This window comes from Elaeis guineensis, chromosome 4 (assembly GCF_000442705.2).
Source record: "Elaeis guineensis isolate ETL-2024a chromosome 4, EG11, whole genome shotgun sequence".
Lineage (NCBI taxonomy): Eukaryota > Viridiplantae > Streptophyta > Magnoliopsida > Arecales > Arecaceae > Elaeis > Elaeis guineensis.
This window is the reverse complement of record NC_025996.2, coordinates 6,788,834-6,802,309: the sequence shown is the minus strand read 5'-3', so window position 1 is coordinate 6,802,309 and position 13,476 is coordinate 6,788,834.

Here is a 13,476-nt window from a genome sequence, read left to right as displayed (position 1 = left end):
CATATCCATATAATCATGCCATCAATCTCTGATACATATATATTGACATAACATACTCATGCTCAAAATCAAATAACAGTATCTCAGGTATAATAAATTCATCGATCTCAAATCCAACGATGCAAAACCAACGATGCAAGGCCAACAGCAAAATAGCATATACATAATAGTGATCATGTACAGGGATTCTTACCTTTACCGGTGACTGATCCAAACACAGAAATCAATGTTCTTCTTTGATTTATGAATTTCTTTAACAAAATATTCCACTCGATATCATTTACAGACAATCATCTCTTCGTAACCCTGATCAAATATAAAGATCATATATGGAGAAAATTACCGATAATCGATCTAATAATACAGATCGAGGATCTCTCTTAGGATTAACCAAAATTAGGACTTGTCTATGTATCTGGATCCTCCACTGATCCATAAGACTTCTAGAGAGAGAAAATTCATGAAGAGAGAGAAAATTCTAGAGAGAGAAAGTGGAGAGAGAAACTTCGTATCCTTCCGATGAGGCAATCATGGTCGAGACCATCAGAGGTCCTATCAGGGTGACTTAATATGAATCAAGTGTTACAAATTTCGAATAGGATCGGACTGGGATCAGATCTACCGCACGAATTTCGGAGCAATCTCAAATCATCATATTTTTATTTCAAATTTATCCTAGGATCTGTGATGAAATCAGAGAGAGAGAAAGACTCTAGAGAGACAAAATTCATAAAGAGAGAGAAAAGTCTAGAGAGAGAAAATATAGAGAGAGAAGGTAGAGAGAGGAGAGAGAAAAGAGAGAGAAAGGAGAGAAAAAGGAGAGAGAGAAAAATTCTCTCTCTTCTTCTTCTTTTTTTTTATTTTATTTTTATTTTTTTCTTTCTCTTTTCTTTTCTTTTCTTTTCTTTTTTTTCTTTTTCTTTTTCTTTTCTTTTTCTTTTCCTTTTTCTTTTCTTTTTCTTTTCTTCTTCTTCCTTCTTCTTTTCTTTTCTTCCCGCGGCCTCCCTTGGCTGAAACAGGGGAAGACCGGAAAGGGTTCAGAGGCTTGACTCCGGCGAAGGCGGTGGCTTCGTCGGATGTCTGGCAGCAGGTGGAGGCGGCGGTGGACAATGGACGGCCGGCGGCAAGGTTCGGCCGGCAAAATCAAAGGAAGATTCAGAAAACAGGGGATTCTTTTGCGACTGATTTTCGGCAAAGTCGATGGCCGGCGGCGAGGCTTTGGGCCAGGGGAGAAAGGGAAGAGGGAGAGGAAGAAGGGGAGGGGCTCACCTCGAGCTCCGACAGCCGAGAAGAACTCCGGCAATCTTTTTTTCTTTTCCATCTAAGAACCCGCGGATCCTCTTGAAAAAAAATCCCTCAATTTCTTAAAAATCTCTCAAAATCCCGTGATAAAGACCTAAAGGGAAGGAAAAGGGGGTTTTATAGAGGAGGAATCCATTTTTTACTCGGATTCCTCTCTCCTTTTCACGGTGGGAAGAAGACTCTCAACGGGAGTCTTCTTCCTCCCGATTCCTCTGTTTTCCCTTTTTTTTTTTTTTTTTGTAATGCTTTGGGCTTTTTGGGCTGATTTGGGCGGGGTGTTACATTCTCCCCCCCTTCAAATAATTTCGTCCTCGAAATTAAGTTATGTTGTTTGAGATATATTCTAAAGTATACATCTACATGCATCATGTTATAACAAAAATTATTTAAAATTTCAAATTCATCCTTTTTTATGGATTTCTCAACTTTTTGAAGAACTGTAATATTTTGGACTTGTATTAATATACCATCATTATTTGTCTAATACATTCCACTCAACTTCATAATTATCTCAGACTACCCTTGATAGAAAAATAAATAAACGTCAATCATCGGTCACTCTTCACAATCATCGATTTCTTTCTTCACTTGATCTTCCAATAAATTTTATATGTAGACTCTCATCTTAAGAAAAATCTCAATCTTCTATATCAGTTTGAGTAACAATATTAGATTTAAAAAAAATATGAGATCTAGGTCAGGACATTCTAAGTTTGAACTGATAACAGAACTATCAAGCTGTTAATAAACTTGAGATATCTAGGATTTCTTTGCATTATCTACAATGAAGCAACCTACTAACAAAAATTATCCGACTATGATCAGATTAAAAATCATTCTTTATTTATAACTAATATATTTCATAATATCTTCAGAATCAAAGAATTAATATTTCTAATCAAATTAACCCACCATGCTTTTGCTGCGCACTCTGATATTAATTTATCAAATTATTTAAGTCTATCAAAGATAAAAATATCCTTATATGTTAGATCAATCCAGGATAGATCCAACCTTCAAATTTCATATAGAACTTAGGGCAAAACCTTAAGTTTCTTTATCTTTACTACTTTTGGGTATAGCATATTAAATCTTGATCCACTTTCTATATTTGAAACCATTGCATAAGTTTCATCACTTTTTAAAAATCCGACATGTCTAGAATTAATTGGAGTTAATCTTAAATTTACCTTACAATCATTTAGATAATTTCTAAATCAATCTTTCTTTTTAAAAGAATTAATTCTAACTTGACAACTAAAAGAACTCAAGCCAACATCCTTATGAGTAGAATCAACTTGATTATTTCTTATAGAGCTCTCTTCATCACAACCCTTAATATTAATCAATAAATCCATAGAAAATCTTGTCCCTGGTATAAGTCATTCAAAATTTAACACTAGCAAGATATCTTAATTTAATTTAAAAATCCAAACTTTGACTTGAATGATTAATACACTTCACCATCTTCAATAATCACAAAAAAAATCTAATCCAAAGATAGTAATATGAATTATTAAAAAGATTTCATCATAACCTGTATATCATTCTCTGACACAATAAATTTTCTTCTTTAATTTAACAATAATATCAAAATACTTTTGAACCACTTAGAAGAGTAAGCTTTTGACTTGAAATTTAATGCAACTTGAAAGATCAAGGAATCATATTCAGAATATGATATTTTGAGTGACCAAAGATTTCACCAAGATGTGTATCTTGTATTCTCATAATAAAATTTAAGTATATATATGTATATATATATTTTTTTCATCTAAATTGAGTTTATATGACCTCTTATAGATTCAATGTTCAAAAATATTTCTCTCTCATATGATGTAATTTCTTCTTAGATCATACCCTAATTAACTTTCTTTTGATAAGTCCAAAATTTATAATGCTCAGATAATTATCACCGAAATAATAAAAAAAAATATCATGATCTTCAATCATATAAGTTTTACATTCCAAAATCCTCTAGTATACTCAACATAACTTATCAATACCTCCCACTTCATTCCAAGGATCAACTCTTTTCATACTTAGGTCAACCTTACTAATTGAAATCTAAAATATAACTCATCAATTCTATTATAGATATAATATGCCACTTATACCTAAATTTCATCTTAATATCTATTGATTCGAAATCTAAATATTGAATCTTTTCTTTTATATCTATCATGTTCTCATGATCATAACCTAAGTTCAGATATCACTAGAATTGCAATTCTGAATAATTATAACCTTAAACTCAAATACCACTTAAATCATATTTCCTAGTGATCATAACCTAAACTCTAATATCATTTTATCATACCTTTAATGATCAAAATCTTAAACTCTGATATTATCAATCATACTTTAGTGATTATAATCCCAAATTTTGATATCACTTATATGACAATCCCTAGTGACCTTAAACTTGGCTCTAGTACTATTCTGTCATATCCTAATCACTTATATCATTATCTCCAAATGAACGTAACCTAAGCTCTAATATCACTCTGTAATATTCTAATCACTTATATCATAATCCCTAATGATCATAACCTATGCTCTGATACCATTCTGTCACGCCCCAACCCAACACCCGGGTCGGATACGTGATGGCCGCACACTCCTTAGAGCAAGCCCTAAAGAATATGCAAGGCCAAAAATAAATATTACAACCTTAACATCCATAACAATTAATTTCAACAATAATTCATAAAATTTTGTATAGGTACAAATTAAATTTCTTCAGTTCTCTGATCAGGTACTATAACACTCTATCTATCCATCTACTCACCCATAAATCTAAGCCATGGCCAATCATGAACATCCTGTATCTCTGAAAAGAAAAAGAAAGATAAAAGGGTGTGAGCTTTACAGCCCAGTAAGAATTCTCATATCACACTGATATAGTAATATAGTCTGAAAATAAGGATAAGCAATAAAATATAAAATCTCATGTTCAATTTCCAGAATAATGCAAACATTCATAAATTTTCTGTCTTGTTAACATAAATGCATCATTATATGTTAACAGGTGAAACACTTTTGTTCAACAATTGTTTCATGCCTTATCTTTCATTTCTCTTTTCATAATCACATAATTTTTAACCTTTTCTTTCTGGTTCTGGACTATCCAATTCTATACCTCAGTCATCATCCGGATCGAATCCACTTAAAAAGTCTTTCAAGACTGTCCCAGGATGAGCTCCTGACCGGCTGTCCCACGTACCAAAGCCCGTGAGAGGCTGTCCCAGGCATAAGCTCCTGGCGGGCTGTCCCAGGCATGAGCTCCTGGCCGGCTGATCCACCTGTAAGCCAGTGGGGGCTGTCCCAGGCATAAGCTCCTGGCGGGCTGTCCCAGGCATAAGGTCCTGGCCGGTTGTTCCACATGACAAGGCTAGTCCATACCATATATCTCTTTCTTTTCAGTTAATCATTATGTGTTGATTTCATCAATCAATTCTGTCTTGCATTATGATCAATTCAGATATGTCATATCCATATAATCATGCCATCAATCTCTGATACATATATATTGACATAACATACTCATGCTCAAAATCAAATAACAGTATCCAGGTATAATAAATTCATCGATCTCAAATCCGACGATGCAAAACCAACGATGCAAGACCAACAGCAAAATAGCATATACATAATAGTGATCATGTACAGGGATTCTTACCTTTACCGGTGACCGATCCAAACACAGAAATCAATGTTCTTCTTTGATTTATGAATTTCTTTAACAAAATATTCCACTCGATATCATTTGCAGACAATCATCTCTTCGTAATCCTGATCAAATATAAAGATCATATATGGAGAAAATTACCGATAATCGATCTTAATAATACAGATCGAGGATCTCTCTTAGGATTAACCAAAATTAGGACTTGTCTATGTATCTGGATCTTCACTGATCCATAAGACTTCTAGAGAGAGAAAATTATGAAGAGAGAGAAAATTCTAGAGAGAGAAAGTAGAGAGAGAAAGTGGAGAGAGAAACTTTCGTATCCTTCCGATGAGGCAATCATGGTCGAGACCATCAGAGATCCTATCAGGGTGACTTAATATGAATCAAGTGTTACAAATTTCAAATAGGATCGGACTGGGATCAGATCTACCGCACGAATTTCGGAGCAATTTCAAATCATCATATTTTTATTTCAAATTTATCCTAGGATCTGTGATGAAATCAGAGAGAGAGAAAGACTCTAGAGAGACAAAATTCATAAAGAGAGAGAAAAGTCTAGAGAGAGAAAATATAGAGAGAGAAGGTAGAGAGAGGAGAGAGAAAAAAGAGAGAAAGGAGAGAAAAAGGAGAGAGAAAAAATTCTCTCTCTTCTTCTTCTTTTTATTTTATTTTATTTTTATTTTTTTCTTTCTCTTTTTCTTTTCTTTTCTTTTCTTTTTTTTCTTTTTCTTTTTCCTTTTTCTTTTCTTTTTTTTTTCTTTTTTCTTTTCTTTTTCTTTTCTTCTTCTTCTTCCTTCTTCTTTTCTTTTCTTCCCGCGGCCTCCCTTGGCTGAAACAGGGGAAGACCGGAAAGGGTTCAGAGGCTTGACTCCGGCGAAGGTGGTGGCTTCGTCGGATGTCTGGCAGCAGGTAGAGGCGGCGGTGGGCAATGGACGGCCGACGCAAGGTTCGGCCGACAAAATCAAAGAAGATTCAGAAAATAGGGGATTCTTTTGCGACTGATTTTCGGCAAAGTCGATGGCCGGCGGCGAGCTTTGGGCCAGGGGAGAAAGGGAAGAGGGAGAGGAAGAAGGGGAGGGGCTCACCTCGAGCTCCGGCAGCCGAGAAGAACTCCGGCAATCTTTTTTTCTTTTCCATCTAAGAACCCGCGGATCCTCTTGAAAAAAATCCCTCAATTTCTTAAAAATCTCTCAAAATCCCGTGATAAAGACCTAAAGGGAGGGGAAAGGGGGTTTTATAGAGGAGGAATCCGTTTTTTACTCGGATTCCTCTCTCCTTTTCACGGTGGGAAGAAGACTCTCAACGGGAGTCTTCTTCCTCCCGATTCCTCTGTTTTCTTTTTTTTTTTTTTTTTTTTTTTTTTGTAATGCTTTGGCTTTTTGGGCTGATTTGGGCCGGAGTGTTACACATGTTAAAGAAAAGTGTGCATGGAAGCTCATCTAGGTTTTAGGCGGCAGGAATGGAACGGAAATAAACAAATTATAAAATGGCTATTTATAGGTTAAAGCAGTCGCCCAAGGTTTGGCTCCAGAAGTTTGGTGATGCAGCGAGAATAATTGAATCTAACCAGTGTGAAGCTGACCATACAATTTTTCTCGAAAGGGATCGGTCAAACATTACTGTTCTCCTGGTCTATGTTAGTGATGTTATTACTGTAAATTATCCGAGAGAAGCTTACAAGCTAAAAGCACTTATTCTAAAAGAGTTTGAGATTAAAGATTGGGGCTCCTTAAAATATTTCCTAGATATAGAAGTTTCTCGATCAGAAGGAGAATTTTATATCTCAAAACCTATTTGAGCAAACATGTAGATGAGGCCGTCAAGCTGCTGAAACATCGATCAATCTGAACCAAAAGTAGAATGATCAAGGAGGAAATCCTTTAAAAGTTGTTGGCATATTTCAGAGACCAGTTGGAAAGTTGATCAGTGTCTCTAACTCCCTGATTACCTATCCATTATCTCAAGTCTTTACCCTGTAGAGACTTAACTCCTTGCTAAACTGGGCATTAAAAGTTGAAGCATGTATTAATGCAGATTTGGTAGGATGTGGTATCGAAAGGAAGTCTACATCAGGCGACTGTACATTTGTTGGGGATAATTTGGTGCACCGAGAAGTGAGAAACAATCAATTGTGGCTAGGCCAAGAGTAGAAGCCGAGTGTAGAGCTACAATGCAGGGGGCATGTGAGATTATTTAGAATTGGATTTTCTAGTGCAAAGGCTGATGAACCTTCATAATGACAACAAGGCGGTAATTAATGTCGTACATAATCTTTTGTTTTTTGGTTGGGGGTGGTGTTTAAGTACATAATCTTATTCAACATGGTGGAACAAAACATGCTGAGGTGATTCATATAAAGCCTTTCCTGACGTATTTCCTAGTTTGTCATTGATTTACACCAAGGGAGCGTTTAGTTTACGATCGAAATCAGAATTGAAATGATCAAATCTCTCGAAACACTTGATTCACAATCGAAATCAAAATTGAAATCAAAATAGAAATTTGAATTTATAGAGGAGAGTAGGGATTGAGTTCTATGTAGATCGGATCATTTTTATTCTATCATGAAATCTGAATCAGAATGGGACTCCTTCCAACCAAATGATTGAAATAAAAATTATTCATTTCTATTCCGATTTTAGACCTTTATTTTCTCCAACCAAGCATCTTCTAAAATATTTAGTTTAGACATATATTTATGAGCCCCTATTTACATGTTTTAGTAGTTTAGACCATGATCCAATGGTAGCAGAGCAAGGTGGGATTAACAAACACTTCAACCGACAAAAGTATAGTACAGTGATTGTTTTTTTTTTTTTTTTCTTCTTTTCTTCTGAGATAAATGGTACAGAGGTTGTCACGATCCATGTGGATGCTAGCGGGACCATCAGCAGCAATCCAAACATAGCATTCTTATGGTGTTAAAATGCCTATTTTGAGCATGTTATCCTCAAAGATTTCATACTCAACTCCTTACCATTCTACGAGTACAGAACATTTTCCCTTTTTTTTTTTGGCCATGGATGCTTTTGCTTTTGGTGAGAGAGTGAGGGATGAAAACGTGTCTTGGAGTTCAGATGGAGGGCGGCTTTTCTTAATTCCTAGTGTCGGAACTTGGAAGGAGACCAAGTTTTGATCGTTTCATGGAGGTCAAATTAACCCTTCGAACGTCGCGTTGATTGAATGCTGACTACAAACTTCTCCCTCTGAATGGTGAAGGGTCAAAATAGCTTCAGCCTAGAGCTGGTCAAACATCGGGCCGGCTCAGATTTGGACCAGACTCCACAGTAAAAATTTAGCCTCGCATTTATATCTAAGTCCAACTGAGCCCGGACAGCGGATCTCTATTTTTCATCCAAGCCCGGTTCAAATATCAACTCCAGTCTCGCCCAAGAGACCCAATATTGATATATTAATTAACATATAGAAGGTGCTTGATTCGTTAGTAAAATCAGAATGAAAATTAAAATAGCTTAAAGTCAGAATCGGAATGTCAAATCTTTTAAAATACTTGATTCATGACCAGAATTAAAATTAAAATTAAAATTAAAATGAAAATTTGAATCATAAAGTAGAGTAAAGATTGAATTCTATGTAGATTAGACTATTCCTATTCTATTTTAGAATTGGAATCAGAATGGATTCTTCCCAACCAAACGGTTGAAATGGAAGTCACCCATTCTCATTCCGATTTCAGACCTCCACTCCCCTAATCAAGCACACCCATAATATAAAATATTTATTATTATAAATATATACTCAGTTAATATAATAAACATACAACATTAAATATATATAATTATCATATATCGAGTCAGGCCAATTTTTAATATTCTCAGGCCCACAAGATATTTAATTTGGACATATTATTTTGCCTAGGCCTGTCCCACGCCTATTTTTAGTGTCCAAGTCTGCCAATTTTGGGTCGGCTAGACGGGCTGTATGGGGCGTCAAGGACACGATCAGCTCTGCTTCAGCCATATAGACACCATGACTATTAGGTGAATCTAATTTGATTGGGAGGCTGGTAAACTTGACGGAAATGAGGGAACGGGGGTCTTGTCTTGATGAAGATCCTGCCAATGGCCATGCTAGAAAGCTTGGCATACAAACAGAGGATGTAGAGTAGCCTTCCATCAGCTGGATGTAAAAGGTGCTTCTTTGTATAGACATGTTCCAGAAAAGTGTGCATGGAAGCTCATCTAGGTTTTAGGTGGCAGGATTGGAAGGGAAGGATGCCAATTATAAATTGGCTATTTATATGTTAAAGCAGTCACCCAAGGTTTGGTTTGAGAAGTTTGGTGGTGCAGTCACTGCAATAAGAAGGGTTGAATATAACCAGTGTCAAGCTGATCATACGATTTTTCCAAAAAAGGATGGATCAAACATTACTGTCTTCCTTGGAGATAATATTACTATGACTTATCCAAGTGAGGCTTACAAGCTAAAAGCACTTATTCTAAGAGAGTTTAAGATTAAAATTCTAGGCTCCTTAAAATACTTCCTAGATATAGAAGTTGCTTGATCAGAAGGAGAATTTTATACTTCCAATAATATGCTCGACCTACTTGAGCAAACATGTAGATTAGGTTGTCAAGGGGGAAATCCTTTAAAAGGTTGGCATGCTTTAAGACTAGTTGGGAAGTTGATCAATTTGTCTCTCACTCATCCTGGTTACCTATACAATTATCTTAAGTCTTTACCTTGTAGGGACTTACTCTTTGCTAATCATGGGCATTTAAAAATTGAAGCATATACTAATGCAGACTTGGTAGGATGTGTTATTGAAACAGTCAATTGTGACGTGTAAGAAACAATCAATTATGGCTAGGTCATGCGTAGAACCCAAGTATAGAGCTACAATGCATGGGGCAAGTAAGCTTCTTCGGAATTGGGTTTTCTGTTGCAAAGGCTGATGAACCTTCATAATGATAGCAACATGGTAATTGATGCTATATATAATCTTTCTTTTTTCTTTTCTTTTTTTTTTTTTTTCTTTTTGTGGGGGTTTGGGGTGGGGGAGTATAAAATCTTATTCAACGTGAAAGAACAAAGCATGCTGAGGTGGTTCATGTGAAGTCTTTCCTGGTGTATTTCCTTGTTTATGTGTTTTAGTACTTTAGGGCACAATCCAACAGTAGAAGAGCAAGCTGGGATTGCCAATGCAGCGTAAAATTCCACAAAGGCTGGGGAATAATGACTGGCTATATCAATTGGCAAACAGTTCAACTGACAACTCTATAGTACAGAGATTGTCCCCCCCCCCCCCATTTTTAAAGGTAAAATAGTACAGAGATTATCATGATCTACGTGGACACTAGCCGGCCTATCAGCAACAATCCAAACCGAGCATTCTTAATAGTGTTTAAAATGCCTATTTTGAGCATGTTGAACTCCTGTGCCATTCTGCGCTTGCACAACTTTTTCCATTTGCCAAACCTACTAAGTCGCCAACAGACCACGTTACTTCTCCTCTCCGAACCACTTTGGCAATCCATGGCAACCTTTTCACATCAAATTAACCAAGATTGAGGTCAAATCTCATGACGGGCGACGCGGTGCGCGCCACGCGCAGGTGTTTGGGGGCGTCCGTCCGCGTCCTCGACCCAACGCCCGCGCCCGTGCGTCTCCTTCCATGAAACCGCCCGCTGCTTTGTCTGACCCTCGCTGGACCGCTCCCGCCCGTGATTCCATTTCAAAAACGTTGCACCTCTTCTTCCAAAATTTCTGCTGCCTTTGTAGCTTTGAAGGCCGGGTCCGACCGACCCACGACTTCTCCCGTGGTCCGTACCCTTTGAATGCTGAATAATTTTTAGACCTTCTTGCTGTCTTGCATAAAAGTCACGAGCATGAGAGGGGATGGGATGAGTTCTTGTGTTGCACGATGTTGACACTCTTTGGATTAGCTCAAACTCGCCATTGTCATAGCCTTGTTTTAGTTGGTCACGTTAGCTGTGGGGACCTAGCACTTTGGACCGTTCCAATTCAAAACATTTGACATGGGATGGTGTATGAGTGAATGTGTAAGACATCTACACGTGCATGGGATATGTATCAAAGGTATTTCGGCATAGAATAGCTGAGATAAATAGAGATCATTATGGTACTGTGGGAGGAAGGACATCATTAGTTTCACATTAGTTGTGAGTCAAGAGAAACTTTGACTTATATGGGATGGGACTTTCTCTTCTTCACGAGATATCTTTCAAAGGATAAAACCATGAAGTGCTGTGCCATAGCGGTCAGAGGCTACAGCATAGAATACCTCATGTACATGGGAGAGAAGACTAATTTATCTAAGTCATGAGTCCTTAACTACAGCATTGGTGCAAAAGAAAGGGCCATGTGGGGCTATATTATGATGTAGGAGAGATAGTATCATTAGTCCTCCATCGATTATGAATCAAAAGAAACTTTGGTTGATATAAGATGGAACTTTTTATTCTCCATGAGATATCTTTAAAAGAATAAAACTATGAGTCCTTATGTCATATGTGGAAGTAGAAACTAATCCATCCGAGTTATGAGCCTTTGACCACAACAAAGATGAAAGCTGAATAGAAATATGGATCAATCATTGGTGCTTTGAGAGCATGCACCTTGAATTCAATGTGATTGGTATTGATCACATGTGATGTCTGTATCACTGATTTAGATATGCGAGGATATATGAGACTTCGAGTGAGAGCGATCTGCACGTGCCCACCTCCTTTGCAGAATACAACATTTTGGGAAAAGCAATAAGCTCTGCTTGGAGTGTTCGTGTTTCTTTTGGTTCTTCAATGAGCAAGAGACGTGCTGCAAGATCGAAAAAAACATGTGGATAGGATAATTCCATGCTAAATTTAAGCGATTTTGTACTATATTTGCAAGCCTTTGTTTGTTATCCAACCAAAGATGAATCATTCACATTCTCAATAGAGTAAACGATGCAAAATCAATTCCAGTTGAAGGTTCAAACTCTGATCATATTTTTTAGTATGTGGATTATCTGTGAACTAAAAAATTATTTATTTTAAAATGTCTAATATAAAGTTGGCATTTTCAGTAGTATGATGCCAAAGTAATCATATTTTTTAATATGTGGATTATCTATGAACTAAAAATCTTTTATTTTAAAATGTCTAATATAAAGTTGGCATTTTCCAGTAGTATGATATGAACAAATGTTTAGAAGTGTCTAAATTAATTAAATTTTTATTTACACGTGTTTGAAGATGTTAGACATAATTATGATGATCAACAATTAAAATTTAAGAATCTCTAAAACATATATATTTCTTTTTTATTATTATTATTTCTAGTCACTCTTGTTCTTGTAAGTTTTGACCAATAGTACAGACTTTGGTTTCAATATTCATCATTGATTTTAGAAATATTAACTCAATAATCCAAAATTTTGACACAAAACTACATAATCTGCTTCTGTCCTTAAAAATATTTGAAAAATCATGAGAAATTGGAGCATATTAAGTATTGCTATAAAATGCCTCATTGTGGTCCTTGAACATTTAACATATAAAACTAATGACTTGATTAATTTTTCTACCAAGATATTATATTTAAACATGAGTTCTAAACCTGAATTTGAAACAAATTTAACCCATATACATTTATAATTATATCATCCAATAGCTTCCACTTAATTTCACCTTCTCATGGTGGTGTTTTTTAATTTGAGATTGCACCCTTCCTACGGAGCATTGCTCATCATTTATCGCATTTATAAGCCCCATTTGAAATGAATGCAAAGGAATTACTCCCTTTACTACCAGCATTTCATCCATATATGCAGCCAGTCATAGCCAATTATTTCTATAGACACTACTCATCCAGCATTCATCTCTGTGTATCACTATAGAAATGAGCAATTGTGATATATAGTGTGTATATCTATGTGATGCATGCAGTATATAGAATAATTCTCGTATATACAAGCTTTATCCATTTCTTTCTAGACCAAAGAACCATGCATAATGCCGCTCGAACTTATGACTTTCTTCAAAATAGAGCAAGACTGACCAAAGTTCCAATGGATCCCTATTGTAGTCTAGTTGGTAGTTAAGATAGGGTTTCTCACCCAAGAGACCCGGCTTCAAGCCTAATTTATTAGTTTTCCAAGCCTGTTCAAATACTTGATATCGGAGAGAAAAACTATTAAGTTGCGTGTTCGATTCATGCCAGGTTCAAATCCTGAGCTTTTTAAATTTTCCGTCAACAGAAAAATAAAAAAACCCAAAGCTCCAACTAGTGCAAAGAAATGGTACAACTAAAACAATAAATGGAGTTAGATACTCGAATTCAACCATTCCCTAATGCAAGTGGAAAAGAAGCAACCTTTGTGAAAGAATATAGCTAAACGTGACATTGGTTTTCCGTCCATGAACACGTCCGTAGGTGTCCATACCGTGGATCTCAGTCTCCCTTTAGTTTTGATAAATTTTATTTATTTCCTGTTCACTGCTTTAGTCTACGGCATT